Source organism: Scyliorhinus torazame, chromosome 17 (genome assembly GCF_047496885.1).
Source record: "Scyliorhinus torazame isolate Kashiwa2021f chromosome 17, sScyTor2.1, whole genome shotgun sequence".
Classification (NCBI taxonomy): Eukaryota; Metazoa; Chordata; class Chondrichthyes; order Carcharhiniformes; family Scyliorhinidae; genus Scyliorhinus; species Scyliorhinus torazame.
The window spans coordinates 165,220,970-165,245,415 of record NC_092723.1 but is presented as its reverse complement, the minus strand read 5'-3'; the positions used below and the strand labels follow the sequence as shown (position 1 = coordinate 165,245,415).

General features: G+C 46.4%; 1 protein-coding gene and 1 long non-coding RNA gene across 4 annotated transcripts in view; one reads left to right on the top strand and one right to left on the bottom strand.

Moving 5' to 3' along the window:
* LOC140394363 (uncharacterized) lies at positions 1-23,837 on the bottom strand. The gene is made up of 3 exons (XR_011935864.1): positions 23,794-23,837; positions 3,928-3,982; positions 1-861 (listed from the first exon to the last, which is right to left on the bottom strand). It is a non-coding gene; the product is annotated as an uncharacterized lncRNA (long non-coding RNA).
* The window catches only part of prkar1b (protein kinase, cAMP-dependent, regulatory, type I, beta), a 375,815-nt gene that overhangs the window by 2,331 nt on the left and 349,038 nt on the right, over positions 1-24,446 (top strand). The window lies entirely within an intron of this gene.

The window sequence follows — 24,446 nt, the reverse complement described above, 5'->3', positions numbered from 1 at the left end:
ACATGCAAACACAATATCTACTGCGAGTTAAACTACACCTATCAGCTACAATAACCTATACTTAACTTCAGGGCCACCGGCACTGTGCAAATGGATAAAGGCCTTTATCTGGATTTCACTTCGCTGGTTCAAAGAAAGTGGCTCTATCTCTGCTGGGCTCATCTGTCAGGTAGTGATCGTTGGTCTTAAACTTAACTGTCGGTTCCTGCTGCAATTGGGTGGCACAGGCCGGATCAAAGAGGTTTCAGAACACATGGCTGCGCTCTCTTTTATCCCTCTGGGATTTCGCGCTCTTTGGGGCGGTCCGTAACCTTGGACCCAATAGCTTGACAGGGCTCTGATCACTCTCTTCGATTTCGACCAATAAAGGGGTGGGTCCTTAGCGGTCATTGACCTTGGAAGTTGTGCTTTCTGAGTAAGGGGAGTGCTGCCGATCAGACTGTGGCTGTACCAGTTGCTTGATTGGAGTCCTGTTGTCCTGGGAAATGGGCCATTGAAATGTAAACGAGCGAGAGTTTCGGTCAGGTCTGGTTACCTGTGTTTTAGATACACATAGGCTGTGTATCTGTCTGAGTCCTGGGTTGGCCATAATTCCCATGGTCCTTTGCAGGTGGCCACCTTAGATGGCTACACTCCTCAAAAGACATTGAGTGATAGTGTCATTATGACACAGAAGGAGTCCATTTGTGGCCCATGCCAGTTCTCTGTATAGAAATCCAGTGAATCCCATTTTCATGTTCTATTCCTGTAGTCCTGAAGTTTATTTCCCTTTATCTGTTTATCCAATTTTGTTTTAAAATCGTTGATTGTTTTTGCTGCCACCACCCTTGTAGGCAGTGAGTTCCAGGTCATTGCCACTCGCTGCAAAAGAAAAGTTCTTCATTACATCCCCCTTGTAACTCTTGCTCGGGCTCTTTGTGAAATTGTCTACTTTTGCTAATTGCCTGCAGAACTCAGCATGCCAGTTCATGCAATAGAGCACAACATTTCCAATTATTTTGATTTTTAGTTTATTTTAAATCGAGCATTAATCCACTAAATTGGGGGTAATTTTAACTTTGGTGAGACTGATCTGGGATCTGCATGATACATGGTATTGAGAAAAAAAGATTGAATTGAATTTTAATACTGGGCACGATCTACCGGCCACATTGTGCCTGAAAGGCAGCGTGGTGTGGCCACCGGGATCTATCTGCCTCATCATGCCTCGCGAGATCCAGTGCGATCGCACTAAATGTTGCGATCTGAATCCTGCCCATTGTGGGAGGGCTCACTATTTTGCAGATCTGCATATTAGAGTGAGACAGCTAGTCTCATTCTAATATGCACTCCCCTGACCTAACCGAGACGTTGGGATGTAACCCCTTTGCCTCGGAGACCTCGGGTGAGTGCTGTTACACTGCTGGTCCCCACAAAAGGGAACAGATGGAACAGCACTTATGGGGGTCTCCCAGGTATTTGCGCTCTGGGCAGGGTGGTACCCTGGCATTGCTGGTCACCTGGGCATCTTGACACCGCTAGCCTGGTACCATGGCAATTGAGTTCCACATTCTTATCATTCGTTGGGTTTTTTGGTGACTTTCTTGGTGACTATCTTGTATTGATGTCCTCTAGTTATGCTTTTCCCCATAAGAGGAAACATTTCAACTCTATCAAAACTTCTAATTGTTTTAAAGACCTGTATTAGGTCACTCCTCAGCTTTTCACTTTCAAGAGAAAAAGTCTGTCAGTCCTTCCCAATGTGCACCTGTGCATGTTTGGTATCATACTTGCAAGTCTTCTCTGTACCCTGTCCTGTATCTCTATACCCTTTTATTAATCTGGCAACCAGAGCCCCAAAGAGTATTCTAAATGCTATATGACGAAGTTTTGATACAGGTTTAGTATAACTTCCCTACTTTTCAAATCTATCCCTCTAGACATAAAGCCGAGTGCTTGGTTTCCTTTTATTTTATGACATTGCTAACCTGTGCTGCAAATTTTTAGTAATTGGTGTATTTGTACTCTGAGATTCCTTTTCACCTAACTTTATACCTTCAAACATATAAGTGACTGCTCTGTTCTTCTGACCAAAATGTGCTATCTCTCCTTTATGTTAAATTTCACCTTCCAATTATTTTCCCATTCTGCAAGCTTACTAATGTTCTTCTGTAAATCGTTGAAGTCTTCCTCGTTATTGACTGTCCATTTCATTGTTTAGTGTCATCTGCAAATTTAGAAATTGTGTTTTTGATTCCAAATTTTAAACAGTTAATGTAAATTGTGATTTTGATTTCCAGTTGATACTGGCAAGTTTTATTGATAGGCATACCTGGCTGATATTATGTGCTTAATTACCTTAGTTACCACATTTTTCTGTCACTTTAGGATTTTGATGTGTCACTATATGTTAAGATAATTTGATGAAATAGTCGCATTTATTTCTTTGAATTTTTTAAAACTCAGCTTCAGTCTCCAAGGTCTTTGTGATCCCTTTTGAACATTAAGCTAATATACACCGACACGGAACGCCACATATTTGAATTCGATATTGCTAATTATTTTGTGGTACTTATCTGTAATCATACATCACAATATTCAACACAACATAAGTGACCAAGAAATTAATCATATCCAGAATGGTGATCTTTTGTATTCTTGGTGTATTGGCAGATGGAAAGATTAATTTTCACATGAGACCAACTTCCATTTGTAGATATTTTTCTATTAATAATAATATAATCTTAGTGTCACAAGTAAGCTAACATTAACACTGCAATGAAGTTACTGTGAAAAATCCCCGAGTCACCACACCGGCGCCTGTTTGGGTACTGAGGGAGAATTCAGAATGTCCGATTCACCCAACAGCACATCTTTCGGGACTTGTGGGAAGAAACCGAAGTACCCGGAGGAAATCCTCGCAGACACTGGGAGAGTGTGCAGACACTGCACAGACAATGACCCTCTCCCCTCCAACCCATAAAACTATGGGTGCGATTCAACTAAATGGGAACAAAGTCTCATAGCGGCCGTGCTTAGCTGCATGTTTCCTGACGCTGGCAGCGCTGAGGAACACATGGCTATAAAACGCCACTCACATTAAATAAGGGATCTCAGCAGGAACGCATAACCGAGACCTCACATAGCCCCGTCTGCCCACAATGGGCTGGATTTACATCGCAACGTCTCTCGAGATCTAATGCGATCTCGCGAGGCATTGCAAGCTGGGTAGATCCAGAGTGTGAGGTCTCTTGGCTTCTATCGGCCATGATGCGGCACGGAAAGCTGCTTTTGTGGCACAGAATGGCTGTTTGATCAAGCCCTATTGGATCAAGCCCTATATATTATGGAGCTAAATTTAGGGGAAATTTAGTTAAGAATATGATGAGAAATACTGTTTTATGTTTTTGTGTGCTTGTTCAGCAAAGTAGTGGATAAAGGATAACTAGCATACCATAATAGGTTACAAATAGATTATACATCATAAGCACAGTGAGAAGTCTTACAACACCAGGTTAAAGTCCAACTGGTTTGTTTCAAATCACTGGCTTTCGGAGCACTGCTCCTTCCTCAAGTGCTTGGAGACATTCGCCTGAGGAAGGAGCAGTGCTCCGAAAGCTAGTGATTTGAAGCATACCTGTTGGACTTTAACCTGGTGTTGTAAGACTTCTTATTGTGCCCACCCCAGTCCAACGCCGGCATCTCCACATCATCATAAGCACATTCATTGGAAAGAAAATCCTTTGCAGATGTACTTCATTAATTGAGCTGATCAGATTTGTGAATAAACAGAGCAACATATTAATTGCCAATGTTTTTTCCATTTGATTTTGTGAGGGTACAGTTCCTATATTAAATTTATTTCAAACAATTTTCTTATTTCTATTGCACACTCGGTCTTATCATGAAGTGAGCAGACGTAAGAAAGTTGACTGGACACTGTCTCACCTGTTGGAAGCTAGCTTTAGGACAGCGATAAATGCAGCTTTGTCGATTCATTTCCCTTTAAAATTAACCCATAAAACGCAAATGTTAGTGAAATTTGGACATTACTTATTACTTCAAGCTTGTGAATTTACATTGGCTGTCCACATATAAAGAGTGTATTTAAATTATTGTTTTAAAAAAAAAAAAAATTTTTTATTATAAAGTTTTCACAAAATATCAACAACAAAATGTAAAAGGAACCCAGTAGAATTAAGTCCAAAACAAAACAACCCCATACCCCCCTCTGTCTACCGTTATGCCAGGAAGTCCAAGAACGGTTGCCACCGCCTGAAAAACCCTTGCACCGATCCCCTTAAGGCAAATTTCACCCTCCAACTTAATAAACCCCGCCATATCGTTGATCCAGGATTCCACGCTTGGGGGCCTCGCATCCTTCCACTGAAGAAGAATCCTTCGCCGGGCTACCAGGACGCAAATGCCGGAATACCGGCCTCTTTCGCCTCCTGCACTCCTGGCTCCCTTGCAACCCCAAATATTGCGAGCCCCCAGCCCGGTTTGACCCTGGATCCACCACCCTCAACACCGTCCTCGTACGCACTTCCAAAATTCCTCCAGTGCTGGGCATGCCCAGAACATGTGGGTGTGGTTTGCTGGGCTTCCTGAGCACCTAACACACCTGTCCTCACCCCAAAAAACCAGCTCATCCTTGTCCCGGTCATGTGTGCCCTGAGCAGCACCTTAAACTGTATGAGGCTGAGCCTCGTGCACGAAGAGGAAGAGTTCACCCTCCCAAGGGCATCTGCCCACGTCCCCTCCTCGATCGCCTTCCCCAACTCCTCCTCCCACTTACCTTTCAGCTCCTCCACCGAGGCCTCCTCCTCCTGCATCACCTGGTATGTTGCCGAGATCTTCCCCCCCTCCAACCCACACCCCCGAGAGCACCCTGTCCTGTACCGTGCATGGCAGCTGCAGCGGGAATTCCACCACTTGAGGGGGGGGGGGGGTGTGTGTGGAGCCCGTACTTATCCCCCAGCTCACCTGGGCTCGCGAACTTCTCATCCACAAACAGGTCCCCCAGTCATCTTATCCCTGCCCTGTGCCACACCGAAAACCCTCCATCTATTTTCCCTGGGACAAACCGGTGGTTCCCCCGCATCGGGGTCCACGCCGAGGCCCCCACTTCTCCCCCCCCCCCGTGCCACCTCCATTGCCCCCAGATTTTGAGGGTAGCAGCCACCACCGGGCTCGTGGCATACCTCATTGGGGTGAGAGGCAGCGGCGCCGTTGCCAGCGCCTCCAGACTCGTACCCTCACAGGACGCCATCTCCAGCCTCTTCCATGCAGCCCCCTCCATCACCCACATGAGCACCATCGCCGCATTGGCGGCCCAGTAGTACCCACAAGAGGTTGGGCAGCGCCAGCCCCCCCCCATCCCTTCTCCGCTCCAGGAACACCCTTCTCACCCTCTGAGTCCCTTGCGCCCACACAAACCCCGTTATGCTCCTGTTGACCCGCCTAAAGAAGGCCTTCGGGATCAGAATGGGGAGGCACTGGAACAGGAACAAAAACCTTGGGAGCACTGTCATCTTGACTGACTGCACCCTACCCGCCAGGGACAGCGGCAATGCGTCCCGCCTCTTAAACTCCTCCTCCATTTGCTCCACCAGCCTCGTGAAATTAAGCCTATGCAGGGCCCCCCAGTTCCTGGCCACCTGGACCCCCAAATACCTGAAGCTCCTCTCCGCCCTTTTTAGTGGAGCTCGCCAATCCCCCTCTCCTGGTCCCCTGGGTGAACCACGAGCAACTCTCTCTTCCCCATGTTGAGCTTGTACCCTGAGAAATCACCGAACTCCCTGAGGATCCTCATTACCTCCGGAATTTCCCTCACCGGGTCAGCCACATATAGCAGCAAGTCGTCCGCATAGAGCGACACCCTATGCTCCTCCCCACCCCGCACCAACTCCCTCGTCTCCCTCAGTGCCATAGCCAGGGGTTCAATCGCCAGTACGAAGAGCAGGGAGAACAGGGGACACCCCTGCCTCGTCCCTCGATGCAACCGAAAGTATGTTCGTGGCCACACTCGCCATCGGGACCTCGTACAACAGCCCAACCCACCTGACGAACCCCTCCCCAAACCCGAACCTCTTCAGCACCTCCCACAAGTAACCCCACTCTACCCTATCAAAGGCCTTCTCAGCGTCCATCGCCACCACTATCTCCGCCTCCCCCCTCCCTCGCCGACATCATAATAACGTTCAGGAGCCTCCGCACATTCGCCTTCAACTGCCTCCCCTTCATAAACCCCGTCTGGTCTTCGTGGATAACCTGCGGCACCCAATCCTCAATTCTCGTGGCTAAGACCTTCGCCAGCACCTTGGCATCTACATTTAACAACAAAATCGGCCTGTAGGACCCACACTGCAGAGGATCCTTGTTCCGCTTCAGGATCAAGGAGATCAGTGTCCGGGTTACATCGTCGGGGGCAAGGCCCCCCCTCCCTTGCCTCATTGAAGGTCCTAACCGGCAATGGGCCTAACAGGTCCACATATCTTTTGTAGAATGCGACCGGGAAACCGTCCGGCCCCGGTGCCTTCCCCGCCTGCATGCTCCCTATCCCTTTGGCCAGCTCCTCCAGCCCAATTGGAGCCCTTAATCCCGCCACCAGTCCCTCCTCCACCTCCGGGAACCTCAATTGGTCCAGAAAGCGGCCCATCCCTCCCTCCTCCAGTGGGGGCTTGGACCGATACAGTTCCTCATAAATGTCCCTGAAGACCCCATTGATGCCAACCCCACTCCGCACCACACTCCCTCCCCTATCCTTAACTCCCCCGATCTCCCTAGCTGCATCCCGCTTCCGAAGCTGATGCACCAGCATCCGGCTTGCCTTTTCCCCATATTCATAAACAGCCCCCTGGGCCTTCCTCCACTGCGCCTCCGCCCTCCTGGTGGTCAATAGGTCGAATTCGGCCTGGAGGCTACGCCTCTCCCTCAACAGTCCCTCCTCCGGCACCTCCGCGTATCTCCTCTCTACCCTCACCATCTCCCCCACCAGCCTCTCCATCTCCCTCTGCTCTCTCCTCTCCTTGTGGGCCCTAATAGAGATCAGCTCTCCCCTAACCACCGTCTTCAGCGCCTCCCAGACCATCCCCACTCAGACCTCCCCGTTATCGTTGGCCTCCAGGTATCTCTCTATGCTTCCTCGGACCCGCTCGCTCACCTCCTCGTCCGCCAACAGCCCCACCTCCAAGCGCCACAACGGGCGCTGGTCCATCTCCTGCCCCAGCTCTAGGTCTACCCAATGTGGGGCGTGATCCGAAATGGCTATCGCCGAGTACTTGGTATCTTCTACTCTTGCTATCAGTGCCCTGCTCATAACAAAAATGTCGATCCAGGAATAGGCCTTATGAACGTGCGAGAAGAATGAAAATTCCCTAGCCCCGGCCTTGCAAATCTCCAACGGTCCACCCCTCCCATCTGTCCATAAACCCCCTCAGCACTTTAGCCACCGCCGGCCTCCTACCCGTCCTAGACCTGGAGGGGACCAGTGCCGGATCCAACACTGTGTTAAAGTCCCCCCCCCTCATTATGAGTCCCCCCACTTCCAAGTCCGGGATCCGACCCAACATGCGCCGCATAAAACCCACATCGTCCCAGTTCGGGGCGTACACGTTGACCAGCACCACCCTCTCCCCTTGCAGCTTACCACTTACCATTACGTACCTGCCGCCATTGTCTGTCACAATGCTCGACGCCTCGAACAACACCCTCTTTCCCACCAAGATCGCCACCCCCTTTTTTTGGCATCCAGCCCTGAATGAAACACCTGACCTACCCACCCTTTCCTCAATCTTAACTGGTCTGTCACCTTCAGGTGTGTCTCCTGGAGCATGACCACATCTGCCTTCAGCCCCTTCAAACTGAACACCCGGGCCCGCTTAACCGGCCGGTTCAGTCCCCTTGCGCTTCAGGTTATCAGCCGGATCAGGGGGCTACCCGCCCCCCTCCCCCGCCGACTAGCCCTAACCCCTCCTCGGCCAGACACGCACCCGACGCCCGTCCCGTTCCCCACGGCGGCAGACCCCCGTCCCAACCCCCTCTACTCGCTCCAGCTCCCCCTTGATCCTACCAGCAGCAACCCGGTTCTCTCCCCCCACCCACCCGCCCAGAATCCCCCCTCCAGCTAGGATCCCTCCTAGCTGCTTTACTCCCCTCATTGCACTCCCGCAAGTCAGCTGACTCCTGCTGACCCCGGCCACTCCCGCCTCTCCTTCGACTCCTCCCATTGTGGGACTTCCCCATCCCCTCCATTACCCACCAGCAGGCACTCCGCCTCCCCCTTCCATCCCAAGCACGGGAAAAAAACCCTCGCTTCCCCACCCTGGTCCCGCCCCCTCCAGCCTTCAGCACGGGAAAAAGCCCGTGCTTTCCACCTGCCCGGCCCCGCCTCCTCTGGCGCAGCTCCTTTTACAGGCCCAGTCCCCTCACCCCCGACTCGGGCCTCACCCTCCCCCGCGGGGCCCCCCCTACCGGCCATCCACCCCCGACTCCGTTTACTTGCCCCCCTCCAAGAGCCCACCCGACAGACCCAACCAAAACAGTGCCCAATCCTCCCTAACCACCCACACAGAATCAAAAATAAACAAGAACAAAGAACCCCCCTCAAAATGTAACACAACCACAATCCCCGACGATCCCCACGCCTGACCCTCAGTTTGTGTCCAGCTTCTTGGCCTGAACAAAGGCCCACGCCTCCTCCGGAGACACAAAATAATGGTGCCGGTCCTTGTAGGTGACCCACAGTCGCGCCGAATGCAGCATGCCAAACTTCACCCCCTTCCTGTGCAGCACCGCCTTTGCCCGGTTGTACCCGGCCCTCTTCTTCGCCACCTCCGCGCTCCAGTCCTGATGTATTCGATCCTCCGCATTCTCTCACCTGCTGCTCCTCTCTTTCTTGGCCCACCAGAGAACGCACTCCCGATCAGTGAACCTATGAAACCGCACCAGCACCGCCCGCGGCGGCTCGTTAGCCTTGGGCCTCCTCGCCAGCACTCTACCTGGAAGGACCCCGTCCCATCAGCGTGTTTAACATGGTGACCACATAGGCCCCCACGTCTGACCCCCCCAGTCCCTCCGGGAGGCCCAGGATCCGCAGATTCTTCCGCCTCAACAGGTTCTCCATCTCCTCGAACCGTTCCTGCCATTTCTTGTGGAGCGCCTCGTGCGCCTCCACCTTTACCGCTAGGCCCAAGATCTCGTCCTCGTTATCAGAGATCTTTTGTCGGACCTCGCGGATTGCCACCCCCTGGGCCGTTTGGGTCTCCAGCAGCTTATCAATAGAACCCTTCATCGGCTCCAGCAGGTCCGCTTTGAGCTCTCTGAAGCAGTGCTGGATAATCTCCTGCGCCCACTGCATCCATGCTGCCTGGTCCCCGCCTGCCACCATCTTGCTCTTCTTCCCTCGCACTTTCTTTGGGTTCACCACCACTTTTTTAGTCTCCCCGCTCCTGGTCCAAGCCATATACTGTCGGGGGAATGTTGTAGTCTTCTTCCCACACTGGTAAATGTCGAGAAAATGCCGTTGGGGGCCCTGAAAAGAGCCCAAAAGTCCCTTCCAAGCGGGAGCTGCCGAACGTGTGACTTAGCTCTGCGTAGCCATAACTGGAAGTCCGTATTTAAAGTATTGTGAGCACCATACATTTCTTGTTAGTGTTGCAACGACTTGCTCATATCGTTGCTATCTAATCTATGCATTACAATTAAACTTATTTATTTTTCTTGCCCCTGAGCCCATGCTTAGTCTGCAGTGTAGATGGTGCTTGTAATTGCAATTGAGATCTTCCAGATCTATCTCCAAGATGGAAAACACTTCAATGGTGCTGAAATCTGATCTGTGGCCTGAAACTGCCCGACTCCACGTGCTGCCAACTCTCGCGACTGCTGTCCAACCCCAGACAGTTGCACCTTTTCTATTGTTGTTCAGAACCAATTTCTTTCAGTACTTTCAATGATTTTGAAGTCAGTAGTTATTTGTGACACTTGAACATTGACGCTGGCTATGTTATTAAATAGGTGTAGGTGAAATGTGCTGATCAGTTGGTAAATAAAGGTTTTTGTTAAGGTCATTTGAAGGATTGTATTAAGAAAACGTTAACTTTGGGGGCATCAAAATTGAGTACACTGTGGTCTAGAGATTAACAACCCATGATTTTTCCAGAGTTTTATTGTTTAAAAACCTCAGGTTCCAGGATATCTACCTTGTGGATAAAGGCCAGAAAAAAAAAATTGCAAGTAGGAATGTTTCATCTGTTCTCTGACCGTTCAGAAAGTTTACTTGATCAAATGTTAAACCTTGTGTTCCCACTGTGATGGAAAGTCAGGTCAGGACAGATAACTGATGACAAATTCATCAATTGGTGCAGAGCTTCTTTTGTTGCTGGTACTTGATGAGTCATATGCCAATGGGGACATGAGCACTATTATTTTATAGGTTCAAGACTGTGATGACTTTCAGTCAAAATTAGGAAATATATAGCTAAAAGCAAGAAAAAGAATACCACAAAGAGACATTTCTGAACTTCCTTGGATGAGAAGCAAAACTTGTTACTTGGTGAAAATTTATTCTGGACATTGAAAGTTTGTGGGGAAAACAAAGGTATTTTTAGGAATTTATATTTGCATTGGTAAACATTAGAAATAAGGTATAGTTTTAAGTGGGTTTAATTTAATATTTCTTTGCCTAGAAGGGTAAAACTTGTAGTTAAATTCATGCTGGACAAAGGTGTTTGTAGGTGTAGGGGTTGGTTAAGTTCCAACTGTGTATTGTGCTTAGGGAGGGCCACGGCGTGAAAAGTAAATAAATAGACCAGCAGAGGTATGGGATGTTGCTCAGCAACTGGGGCCTTTTAAGGTAGAGAATGCATATAATGCAGATGCACCTGTCCATGGTAGTATCGGTAGAAGTGACCACCGCACAGTCCACATGGAGATAAAGTTCCGTCTTCACATTGAGGATATCCTCCATCGTGTTGTGTGATACTGCCACTGTGCTAAATGGGATAGTCTTCAAACAGAGCTCGTAACTCAAGACTGGGCATCCATGAGGCTCTGTGGGCCATCAGAAGCAGCAGAATTGTATTCAACCACAATCTGCAACCTCATAGCCCGGCATATACCCTGCTTTACCACCAAGCCAGGGGATCAACCTTGGATCAATGAAGCGTGCAGGAGAGCATGCCAGGAGCAACATCAGGCATAGCGAAAAATGAGGTGCCAACCTGGTGAAGCTACAACACAGGACTACTTGTGTGCAAAATAGCATAAGCAGCAAGTAATAGAACTAAGCGATTGTACAAACGCATCAGATCTAAGCTCTGTAGTCCTGCCACATCCTGCTGTGAATGATAATGGACAACTAAACAACTCACTGGAAGAGGAGGCTCCATAAATATCCCATCCACAATGATGGAGGTACCCAGTACATATGTGCAAAAGACAAGGCTGTGGCATTCGCAAAAATCTTCAGCCAGAAGTGCCGAGTGAATGATCCATCTCCGTCTCCTCTGGTGGTCCCCAGCATCTCAGATGTCAGTCTTCAGCAAATTCGATTTACTCCATGTGATATCAAGAAATGGCTGAAGGCACTGGATACTGCAAAGACTATGGGTCCTGACAATACCCCGGCAATAGTACTGAAGATTTGTGCTCCAGAAGTAGCCGCATCCTAGCCAAGCTGTTCCAATACAGCTACAACACTGGCATCTACTCGGTAATGTGGAAAGTTTCCCAGGTGTGCCCTGTAGACAAGAAACAGGACAAATCCAACCCAGCCAATTCCCAACCTTTTAGTCTACTCTCCATCATCAGCAAAGTGATGGCAGGAGTCATCAACAGTGCCATCAAGTGGCACTTACTCAGCAATAACCTGCTCATGGATGTTCAGTTTGGGTTCCACCAGGGTCACTCAGCTCCTGACCTCATAACAGCCTTGGTTCAAACATGGGCAAAAGAGCTGAATGCCAGAGCTGAGGTGAGAGTGACTGCCCTTGACATCAAGGCAGCATTTGACCGAGATTGGCATCAAGGAGCCCTAGCTAAACTGGAGCCAATGGGAATCAGGGGGAAAACTCTCCGCTGGTTGGAGTCATACCTGGCACAAAGGAAGATAGTTGTGGTGGTTGGAGGTCAATCATCTCCCCTCCAGGACATCACTGCAGGAGTTCCTCAGGGTAGTGTCCTAGGCCCAACCAGCTTCAGCAGTTTCATCAGTGATCTCCCTTCCATCATAAGGTCATAAGTGAGCATGCTTGTGGATGACTGTACAATGTTCAGCACCATTCGCGACTCCTCAGATAATGAACAAGTCCATGCCCAAATACAGCAAGACCTGGACCAGATGCAGACATGGGCTGACAAGCGGCGAGTTACATTCATGCCGCACAAGTGGCAGGCAACACCATCTCCTTCAACAGAGAATCTAACCACCATCCCTTGTCATTCAATGGCATTACCTATCATCATTTCCCCCCCCTCCCAAAAGCCTGTCCACCATCTGCAAGGCACAAGTCAGGAGTGTAATCCCCTTGCCTGGATGAATGCAGCTCCAACAACACTCAAAGCTTGACACTTTCCAGGACAAAGCAGCTTGCTTGATTGCTTTCCCTTCCACAAGCATTCAAACCCTCCACCACCGATGAACAGTGGCAGCCGTGTGTACCGTCTACAAGATGCACTGCAGTAACTCACCAAGGTTCCTTAGACAGTACCTTCCAAACCAATGACCACTACCATCTAGAAGGACAAGAGAAGCAGATACCTGGATGTTCCCCTCCAAGTCACCCACCACCCTAGCTTGGAAATATATTGCCGTTCCTTCACTGTCGCTGTGCAACATCCCAGTGCTCCCTTCCTATCGGAACAGTGGATGCACCTACACCTCAAGGACTGCAGTTTCAAGAAGGCAACTTACCACCACCTTCTGAATGGCAACCAGGGATGGGCAATAAATGCTGGCCTAACCAGCGACGTCCACATTCTGTAAATGAATTTTTAGCTGAATTTGTGGAAGTTGGTGACAGGATCTTGGGGAGTGAACATCTCTCAACACTGCCAGAAGAAAGACTGGACAGGACAGGAGGTATAAAGAGGCAGGCTTCCTAAATTACAAGTTACAGTTCAGATAACCATGGAATTGGGACAGAAAGCACATTTAGAACATCTGAAGTTAAGAGAACAGAGATCAAGATATTGTTCAGAAGAATTCAAGGAAGAATAAACAAAGTGTTCTGAGTTAAAGAGACAACTGGCGTTAAAGTGGGGCAGCAGACTTCAGAGGTAGACAAAAGATTGATGTCATTTTAATACAATCTGGGAATTGAAATTTAAAGCAATTGTGAACAGTTTGCACGGATATTTCTGAAAATAGTTCATGACTCACAACAAAGATATATTCCAGTGAGGAAGAAGAATTATAGGAAGGAGATAAATCAACCATGATTAATCAAGGAAGTTAAGGATATTATTAAACTGAAAGAAAAACATATACTGTGACAAAGATGAGAAGTAAGCCAGAGGATTGGGGAAGTTTAGAAAACAACAAAAGGTGACAAAAAAATAAAGAGGAAAAAGATAAGCTATGAGGGTAAACTAACAAGGAATATAAAAACGGACAGCAAGGGCTTCTTTAAATATGAGAGGGGCTAAAGTGAATGTAGGCCCCTTAGAGAATGAGACTGGGGAAATAATAATGGGGAACCAGGAAATGACTAAGTCAAACAAATACTTTGCATCAGTCGTCATGATGGAAAACACTCATAACATTCCAAAAATACAAAATAATGAAGGGGGAATGAAATAAATACAATAAATTTCACTGAAGAAAAAGTCCTAGGGAAACTAATGGGGTTAAAGGCCGATAGGTTCCTGATAACTCATGGGTTGCATCCCAGGATATTCAAGGAAGTAGCTGTAGAGATCATGGATGCACTGGGAGTAATCTTCGAAGAATCCTTACATTCAGGAAAGCCCCAGAGGATTGGAAAATTTCAAATCTAACACCCTTATTCAAAAAGGGAGGGAGACAAAAAGCAGGTAACTATAGGCCAGTTAGCTTAACAGCTGTCATTGGGATAACGTTAGAGTCCATTATAAAGGATGTAACAGTAGAGCATTTAGAAATGCATAATATAATCAAGCAGAGGCAACATGGCATCATGAAGGGGAAATCATGCCTGGCAAATGCGTTAGAATTCTTTGAGGTGGTAACCAGCAAGATAGATAAATGGGAACCCATAGATGTAATATACTTGGATTTCCCAAAAGTGTTAGATAAAGTACCACACAAAAGGCTACTTAATACGATAAGAGCCCATGGTGTTGGGGGTAGTATATTAGCATGGATAGAGGATTGGCTAACTGATAGAAGACAGAGTTGGGATAAGAGGGGCTTTTTCAGGGTGGCAACCTGTGATCCGTGGAGTGCCACAGAGATCAAAGCTGGGGCCAAAATTATTTACACGATATATTAATTACTTGGACGAGGGAAGTGAATGTACTATTGCCAAGTTTGGGGATGACACAAAAATAGATGGGGAGGCAAGTGGTGAGGATGACACCAGAGTCTACAGAGGGATATAGACCGGTTAGCTGAGTGAATTAAAAACCTGTCCGATGGAATATAATGTGAGGTTATGCACTTGGTAGGAAGAATAAAGGAGTTGTAAAATATTTAAATGGAGAAAGACTGCAGAAACCTGCAGCACAGAGGGATTTGGGTGTCCTCATGCATAAATCACAAAAAGCTAGCATGCAAGTTCAGCAGGTAATTGGGAAGGCACATGCAATGTTGGCCTTTATTTCAAAGGGAATGGAGTATAAAAATAGGGAAGTCTTGCTAAAACCACACAAGGGATTAGTTAGACCACACTTGGAATACGTTTTGGTCCCCTTATCTATAGAAAGATATACTTGCTACTTGCATTGGAGGTAATCCAGAGAATCGAGAACTAGGTTGATCCCGGTTATGGAGGGATTTTCTTATGAGGAGAGGTTAAGTAGGATGGGCCTCACATTAATTCCCGCTTGCTGAAGAGAGTTCCAAACTTTAAAACTCATTTTATTCAAACTTGTATCAAAGTAGGTTACAGCAAATAAACATCCCGGGAAACATTCTTCCCAACAGTCAACTATACAGTTTGTACAGATTTTTCTCCTTTTTCAAACCCCCCCCCCAAATCACCCATCCCCCTGCGACGAACAGCTCCTCAAACACGGTCACAAACATCCCCCACCTTTTCCCAAACTCTCCTGCTGAGCCCCTTAACTCATACTTTAGCTTCTCCAACTGCAGGAAATCATACAGGTCACCCAACCATGCTGCTACCCCTGGTGGTGATGCCGAACGCCACTCCAGCAAAATTTGTCGCCATGCAGTCAGAGAGGCGAAGGCCAAGATATCGGCCTTCCTCCTCATCATGAGCTCCGGCTTCTCTGAAACCACAAATATCGCCACCAATGGGTCCGGGTCCACTCCCCCCTCCACTATCCTGGCTAAGACCGCAAACACCCGCCCAGAATCTTCCCAATTTTTCACAACCCCAAAACATGTGCGCATGATTCGCTGGCCCCCGCCCAAACATCTCACACTCATCTGCTACCCCCTGAAAGAACCCACTCATTCTCACCCGAGTCATATGCACCCTATGCACCACTTTAAACTGTATCAGGCTCATCCTTGCACAAGAGGACGTCCCGTTTACCCTTTGCAGTGCCTCACTCCATATTCCCCAATTGATATCCATTCCCAACTCCACTTCCCATTTCTCCTTGATCTTCACCGCCTGCTCACCTCCCTGCTCCCCCAGCCACTTGTATATATCCCCAATTCTTCCCACCCCTTCCACATCCAGAAGCAGCAGTCGCTCCAGCAGGGTGTATCCCGGCAATCTAGGGAACCCCTTCCAGATCTTTTGTGCAAGGTCCCTAACCTGTAGATAGCTGAACTCACTATCCCTCAGCAGCTCTACCCTCTCCCTTAGCTCCTCCAGATTTGCGAACCCTTCCTCCAAATACAAATCCCTCACCTTGACCAGCCCCACTTCCCTCCACCTCCTGTATACACCATCTCTTCTCCCCCCCCCCCCCCCCCCCCCCCCCCCCCCCCCCCCGGCTCAAACCCATGATTTTCGCACAGCGACATTAGCACCGACATCCCTTCCACCCTAAAATGCCTCCTCAGCTGATTCCATATCTTCACCGTGGACTGCACCACTGGGCTCCCTGCACACCTACTCGAAGCCATTGGCAATGCTGCCGTCACCATAGCCCTCAAACGTGACCCCTTACAAGATTCCTCCTCCATCCTAACCCACTCTACCGCTTCTCCTTCCCACCACCGCCGCACCTTGTCCACATTCGCCGCCCAATAATAATGAAGCAAGTTTGGCAACGTCGACCCCCCCTGTTACCTCTGCCTCTGTGAGAGTTCCAAACTTGTACCATCCTTTGAGTATAGAAGTGTTTTTGAATTGCACTCCTGAAATGTCTGACTTTGACTCTGTCTTTAAACTATATGCCTGGTCTTGGATATCCTAATCAATGGAATATTTTTCTCTATCTACACTATTCCCTTTAATATCTTGAAGACTTTGATCATATCTTCCCTAATCTTCTAAATGCCAGGTAATAGAGATCTAGTTTGTATAAACTCTCTTCATTATTTAACCATGTATTGAGATAAATCAGTGCTGCACTCCCTCCAAGACCAGTATACCTATCCCAAGGTGTGATGGCCAAAATCACTCAAAGAACTCCAGTTGTGGTTTTGTCAGGGCTTTGTATAGTTTTGTTAATATTATTAACAAATAATATTGTTGGGAAGACCTGCATTGGTTGCTCATCCCTAATTGTCCTTGAAAAGATGGTCGTGAGCCCAGTTTGATGTAACTGGGTGGCTATTTCAGAAGAGTCAGCCACAATGCTGTGGATCTGGAACCACACACTATACACACCAGACTAGCCAAGGATGACAGATGTCCTTCCCTAAGGGGCATAAGTGAACCAAGCGGATTTATATGACAGTCCAGTGGTATTATGGGGTGCGATTCTCCGACCCCCCGCCCGGTCGGAGAATCGCCGGGAGCTGGTGCGAATCCCTCCCCCGCCGGTTGCCGAATTCACCGGCACCGTATATTCGGCGGGGGGGGGGTGCAAAATCGCGCCGCGCCAGTCGGCGCCCCCCCCGCCGATTCTCCGGCCAGCGATAGGCCGAAGTCCCACTGCTGTCATGCCTGTCGCGCCGGCGAGAATCAAACCACCACTCTTACCAGCGGGCTTAGGCGGCGGCGGCAGGCTCCGGGGTCCTGGGGGGGGGGCGGGCGATCTGGCCCCGGGGGGTGCCCCCACGGTGGTCTGGCCCGCGATCGGGCCTGTGCCGTGGGGGCACTCTTTTCTCTCCGCCTCGGCCACAGTCTCCACGATGGTCGACACGCAAGAGACGCCCCCACTGCGCATGCGCGGGGATGACGCGGCGGGCGCTGATGCTCCTGCGCATGCGCGGACTTCCGCCGCCCGGCGAAGTCCTTTCGGCACCGGCAGGCATGGCGCCAAAGGCCTTCCATGCCAGCCAGTGGAGCGGAAACCACTCTGGCGTGGGCCTAGCCCCTCACGGTGAGTGCTTGGCCCCTAAAGGTGCGGAGAAATCTGCACCCTTGGGGCGGCCCGTCACCGGAGTGGTTCACGCCACTCCATCCCGCCAGGACCCCCGCCCCGCCGGGTAGGGGAGAATCCCGGCCCAGGTCATCATTACCCAAGATAGTTTTTTAATTCCAGATGTATGAATGAATTGATTTTCAAGCTGCCTTGGTGGGATTTGAACTCCTGTTTTTGAGCATTTTAGTCCAGGCCTATGATTTACTGGTAACATTATGCTACTGTCCAGTGAAGCATGACCTCCACTTCCTTCAATTCTAGTCTTCAGATATAAAGGCTCGCATTCCATTAGCTTTTTAAATTATTTTCTGTACATGTTAATGATATTTTGTGATTGATGTATTGAAACCCCTATGTCTCAGACCTTCACCGTTTAGCAAATACCCTTCTCATTGAACACGATATTTGCCTCTTTCCATCTATTTTAGAAAGTTCTATTTAATGGAAATAGGTGAAACGGGGATTGCTGGTTCCTCAGATAAGATTTCAAAATTTTAAATCCTGGGCCACTGAAGCATTGCTGGAATTGAGCTTAAACATATGTCATAAAAATAGAAAATGAAGGACAGACACAGCAAGTCAGGCAGCATCTGTGGAGAGGGAAACAGATCTAATATTTCAGGTTGGTGACCTTTCATCAGAACTGGAAAATGTGAGAGATGTAACAAGGATAAGAGCGAAGTGGAAAAAATCTTGTGTGTGTGTGTGTGTGTGTGTGTGTGTGTGTGTGTGTGGCATTTATTGCTTTTCTTTCAAATTTCTAGCATTTGCAGTATTTTGCTTTTGTATTGATGTTTTATTCTCTTGCAGGAATGTTCATCTTGACAAATCTCTGCCCTAGTCACAAACAGGATTTCCTTTTGTCTCTTTTACCTTGTTACATCTGAAAAACATTTTCCAGTTTTGATGAAATGGCTTTCTGCTTTTCTATGAACTGAGGGTTCTATCAGTCTAGTCATGTGCTGACTTGCTTCAAGCAACCAGTGAACACTCTTATTTGGCAGCCTACAATATTCTGCAACCCCCTTTAGTAAACCTCTGGTTGCCTACCTGTGGAACTAGTTTTGTGTAGAATATAAATGGAAAAAAAATAAGGTAACAACTATTTAACTTGTACCTTCGCAAAATAATGCGCTTCAGTCAACGGTAAAGGTAATGGGCTGCCAAGTAGACTGTCAGTGTACACGATTGTGCACTAATATATCGTGATGGAGTGGTTCATGTGTGTTTGGCTCTAATGAGCTACTCATCTCCTGGGAGAGGGACAAAAGACATAAAATGTTTCTTATCAGTAAAAATCTAAAATGGGATCCTATTCTGGCTTACTTTATTGTGGCTGGTCACTTTAATGTGTTAACAGATTGTTGTGACTGGAGTGTACAACAGAAGAACATAATGAGGGGTGGAACAACTTGAAATTGGGGTGGTGGAAGGTTAATTGAATGAATAATTTGTGTAGGATAATGGAAATTTCAGTTAAATTGACACAATTAACAGAGGAAAACTTCAAAATAAAGATTGGCAATAGCTGCAAACATTTTCAATGACATACTTTGAACTAAGAGTACACCTCTAGCCTTTCTTTTTAATTTGTTTATTTTTAACATTAGTTTTTAAAATGTCCATGTCGACAAAGTCCACGTGTTTGCTTTTTTAAAAAAAAATCAGGTATTGAACAAAACATTGAATGAGAATTCTTAAGACGGAACATATAATTAATTTCTTAAAAGTTTAAATTGAACTCTCGTGCAGTAATTGTCAAAGATGTCTTAATCAATTTTGTTAAACAACCTGCAGGTTTCTCTGCAGAATGTATTACTTAAAGAAGGTGGTAGCCAGCTTTTAATTGCTGTTGGAAATCATCTGTGGATGGTGTTTGCAAAGTGTTAACTCTATACTTTTTTCCTTTGACAACTTGCATTTATACTGTATATTTATTGTAGTAAAACAATCCATGTTGATTCTCAAAGGGACAGAAACAAACACCATAAACAAAGAGACAGAGTAATATGTCTAAGTTTGTTAACAATACAAAGCGAGGTGGAAATGTAAGCAATGAGGAAGTCACCAATATACTACAAAGAGATATAGACAGGTTTAAGGGAGCCATAATGTGGGAATTATAAGTTTATTCACTTGAGTAAGAATAGACCAGCTGAATAATTTTTAAAAGGTGTGAAACTTGTAAATATTAATGTTTTTGAGTGTACTCGTATAGGGAACAAAGTTAGCATGCTGGCACAACAAGCAAATAAGAAAGTAAACGGCATGTTCATCTTTTTTGCAAACGGATTGGAGTACAAGAGTTAGAAAGACTTGCTAGAATTGTACAAGGTTTTGTGAGGTCATACCTGGAACATTGCACAGTTTTGGTATTAATATTGAAGGATGGATGCACTTGTCTTTTATTAAAATAAATTTAGAGTACCCAATTCATTTTTTCCAATTAAGGAGCAAGTTAGCATGGCCAATCCATCTATCCTGCACATCTTTCGATTATGGGGGCGAAACCCACGCGAACACTGGGAAAAGGTGCAAACTCTACACGGACAGTGACCCAGAGCCGGGATCGAATTTGGGATCTTGGCGCCATGAGGCAGCAGTGCTAACCACTGTGCCAACGTGCTGCCCAACTTCGTCTTGAAGGCAGTTCAGTGAAGGTTCACAGGATTGGTTACTGGGATAAAAGGGTTGTCCTGTAATGGGAGGTTGAGTTAATTGGCCAATACTCGTCACACTTCAGAAGAATGACAGATGACTTCATTGTAACATACAAGGTTCTGAGAGGTGTGAAAGGGTAGACACTGAGATGCTGTTTTCCCATAGTATTTTTATTAAATCTTGTGTTCAATACCTGTTTTAATTAAAAAAGCTTACAGGTGAATTTTGTCTACGTGAACATTTAAAAAAAACCTAAAAACACTAATGTTAAAATAAACATATGTTGAAAATAAAGGCTACAGTGTACTTTTTGTTCAAAGTACTCCATTTAAAATCTGCACAACAAGTTTTCCTCCTGTTAATGAAAATGAAATGAAAATCGCTTATTGTCACAAGTAGGCTTCCAATGAAGTTACTGTGAAACGCCCCTAGTCGCCACATTCCGGTGCCTAGGTGTCAGCGGGAATGCGAGGGTACCACCCTGCTGAGAGCCTGACTGCCCAGGGATCTGTAATGGCCTTGGAGGTTGCGGGAGTGGATAAATCTGATTTTTATATACCGTTGAGCTCAAGGCCACCAAGGAGGACAAAAGATTAATTGAGTTTAGAGGGAAGAAAGATATGTGTAAGTGATATAAAGACAAAGATGGATAATTTAACGGTGGAAGTAAATAGACGCGTGACGGATAGGCTACAGGACTTGCAGCTCAGAATTTGGTCTAAAAAGGTTAGAGTTAGTAGTTAACCACCATCCACTTGAGCAAACATTTGGGAGTAAGAGTAGGGTTTTTTGTGAGTTTTATTAAATTCTTTTGGACCCATCATTCAGTTGGATAAAGTTTTGGCTCATCCATCCTTGATGCCAGACAAGCAATGGTTATGAAGTTGAGGGAAATGGAAATAACTAGTTGCTGCTTGTTGAAAATATTTGAAACCTCAGTTGGTCTTGCACCTTTTAAGAGTATCGTTGAGCGTTTGTTGAAGTGTCGGAAACTAGCAGGATGCTTGCACTCTCAATTCATGCAATGATATATCTGTGGCAAATACATTGTTGAAGTTTTATTTGGTGGTGGAAGGATAGAATACTGGAGCTGAGGTTTTATTTATAGATGCACCTTATAGGCCATACACCTCAAACAGAAATCCAATGGCAGTCACCAGGTCTGCAACTTTAACCCAAGTAACCTTTTATTATGTACACTGTTATAATTAAACAGACATAAATGTAACTGACTATCTAATACCCCTTTCCCAATCCCCGCCCCCTTTCCTAAATATCCTCACTATACACACACACACACCACAGAGGGGAAAGGATAGTGAAAAGGGAAAGAAAATGTATTAAATAAAAGGATAAAGATATTTGCACTGGTCTGACTACTAGTTAGTATCATTCTGAAGTTCCGCTTTTGTTTTGATTCTTCTTCCTAGATTCTAGGCTGGAGATGGTTTTCTCTGGCAGGATTGTCTACCTTCTCTGCAGACTCAGTGATTTCAGGTTCACAGCAAAGGATGTGCCAGGCACTATACAGCAATACAGTAGTTCTTTCACTTCAGCAAGCAAGAGAGAGAGAGGGAAGTGTTTCTTTCACTTTCAAGGTCTAAATACTTCTGTCCAGTTCCCTCAGAAAGCATCACACAGGAACCAATCAGTGACAGAACTCTGTTCCTGACCAACTCACTGGCTGCCAGTTAACCAATCGATCCAACTCCCTCCACACCTGGTTCCTAACGTCCACTACCCGGTGTTGAGGAATCTGGCTTCTCCCCTCAAGAGCAAAACCTTGAACCAATGTCCTGACAAGCAGGCTGCTTCAACCTTGAGTCATCTGCTTAAATGCACATTCCGATTATAGGTCCACAGACCAAAATAATAAAATAACATTAAAAAAATGGGAACAAAGGACATAAACAAGAAGGTCTCTTGCGTCTCTCCCCCCACCCTTTAAAGGGATGAAACGCCATTGCAAGATGCACCTTATGGACCATACGTACCTAACTGAAATCCCCCTATTTTATATAATACCTACCATCTGAATGCAACTAACACTTTTTTTTTCCAATTAAGGGGCAATTTAGCATAGCCAATTCACCTGCCCTACACATCTTTTTGGGTTGTGGAGGTGAGATCCACACCAATGTGGAGCAACTAACATTCTAGTTATATCATTAATAAGTAGTAGCATGTAATGTGCGATTTAAGTACATGGACTGAATGAAGGTCAAAAAAACAAGGTTCCTTTATTCCATTAGCCCCAAACTGTAAGCTAGAAAGGGAGTATATAACTCCAAGAAACAAACTATTTGCAGAGAATATTCACTGCATGTGCTCTGTCCTATTCAGGGTCTTGTCTTCTCAGTGCAGCATTCATCAGGTGTGTTCAGGTTTTCCTGCTACCCAGCTCCCAGCCTCCATTCCTGCTTAGCCTCCCTCACCAAAGTTTCTGGAGCCTCCTCCTTCACCCCACCCTTCTGGCTCAGACCCTGCCTCGAACTATCCTCCACCTGCATTCTGGGCTTAGACTCTGCTCCCAGCTTCTTTTGGACCTCAGCTCCTCTCCTGAGAGAGCCCCCTGGCCAACTGAATTCCCCTGCCCTGCGTCCTCTTGGGCTTAAATTCTCTGCTAGCAGGGACCTCATGCTCCACCATGTGTGGGGCCTGGTTTCCAGCCCTACTCCGAAGTCAGAAGCTGTGACTTCAAGGGACCTCTCACCTCTTCTGCTGCAAATAACAAGGACATGTTAACATTGAAGTCACACAAAACATCCTATCAATTAATCGATGGCTATAAACCAGTTGGTTAGTAAAGCGTTCCGGAAGGTGTGTATTTTTTTAGATTTCAAATAATACCCCAGATTGATTTAATCAATTAACACTGATGAAAAACATTGTGGAACCTAAGTACCTTGTACTATCACCACTGAACCATTTCTCCACAGAAATACTTTGGGGTGTCTTGCTGCTTAAGGTATAGTTCTTAGTTTGCCCAGCATGACATGCAGACGCACATACAAATCCGTCCGTTACAGGTCAAAGAATAGACTCCAGTATGAGATAAAGTAAAGTTGATGTAGTCCCAGGCTGCTGCTTTCCCCTTTTGAGGAGGAGGACTGACTGGTGGTGATTTAACCCGAGGGTCACCACACCAGGCGGGGGGGCAAAGTTGAGAAGGTGGGGCTTTCATGAATAACCCTCAGCTAGTATGGGAATTGAACCCTTGCTGTTGTCCTTGCCAACATGGTCAGTCATTGAATGGAGTCCTCGTTATTTGACAGCTCCGAGGTCTTGCTCTCATGAGCTATACTGAGAGTCAGTTTTCAGTCATTTCAGTCAGTGAATGAATCTGACAGTCACCAGCTTTGCGATGATTTAATAAAGGGAGATAAAAGTAGGAAAAGTAAGTAACCCACAAGTTAGAAACTGTTTATAGAGAAGGTGAATAAGGTTTTGTTTCTTGACACAGCACAATTTTGAGAAACATGTATACATTACAGAACTTACCTCAGGGTTTCTGAGGCCTTCACTTCGGGAGCTGTGAGTGTTCCGACCGGGGGGGTGGGGGGGTGGAAACTGAAAAGTGACACCACAGGAAGGCTGTGATTTGATTGGCTAATGGGAGAGCTGTGCTAAATTTAAATTACTGGTTATATATTGCTTTCAGATTGAAGTAATAGAATTGATAAGTTTTCATAGTCCTTGCTGCAGTTTTGCTATGATGTCAGCATGAAATAAAAAATCAGAAAATGGATCAGAGAAAGAGTTAAGTATTTTACATTTTCCTTGAGAAATGTATGAATCATCTGTAATCACAGTAGCTCAGTAGACAACTTTTGCAGTGAAATGTGCAATAATATTTTTACAAAGCCAAAAACATGCATGTATTTTGAATCATTGATGAATCACATTTGAATTCTGACTGCTTTTCTTTACAAAAACAGCAACAACTTTTGTTTATATAATGCCTTTAGCATTGGAAAACCTTCCAAAGCGCTTTACAGGGGTAAATTAGGAGCCATTGTCCATTCGAGCCTGGATTGGATTGGATTTGTTTATTGTCACATGTGCCGAGGTACATTGAAAAGTACTTTTAAAAAAAAAAAGAAGATATTTTATTAAGGTATTTGAAAATTTTTATAACAGTAACAAAAACAATG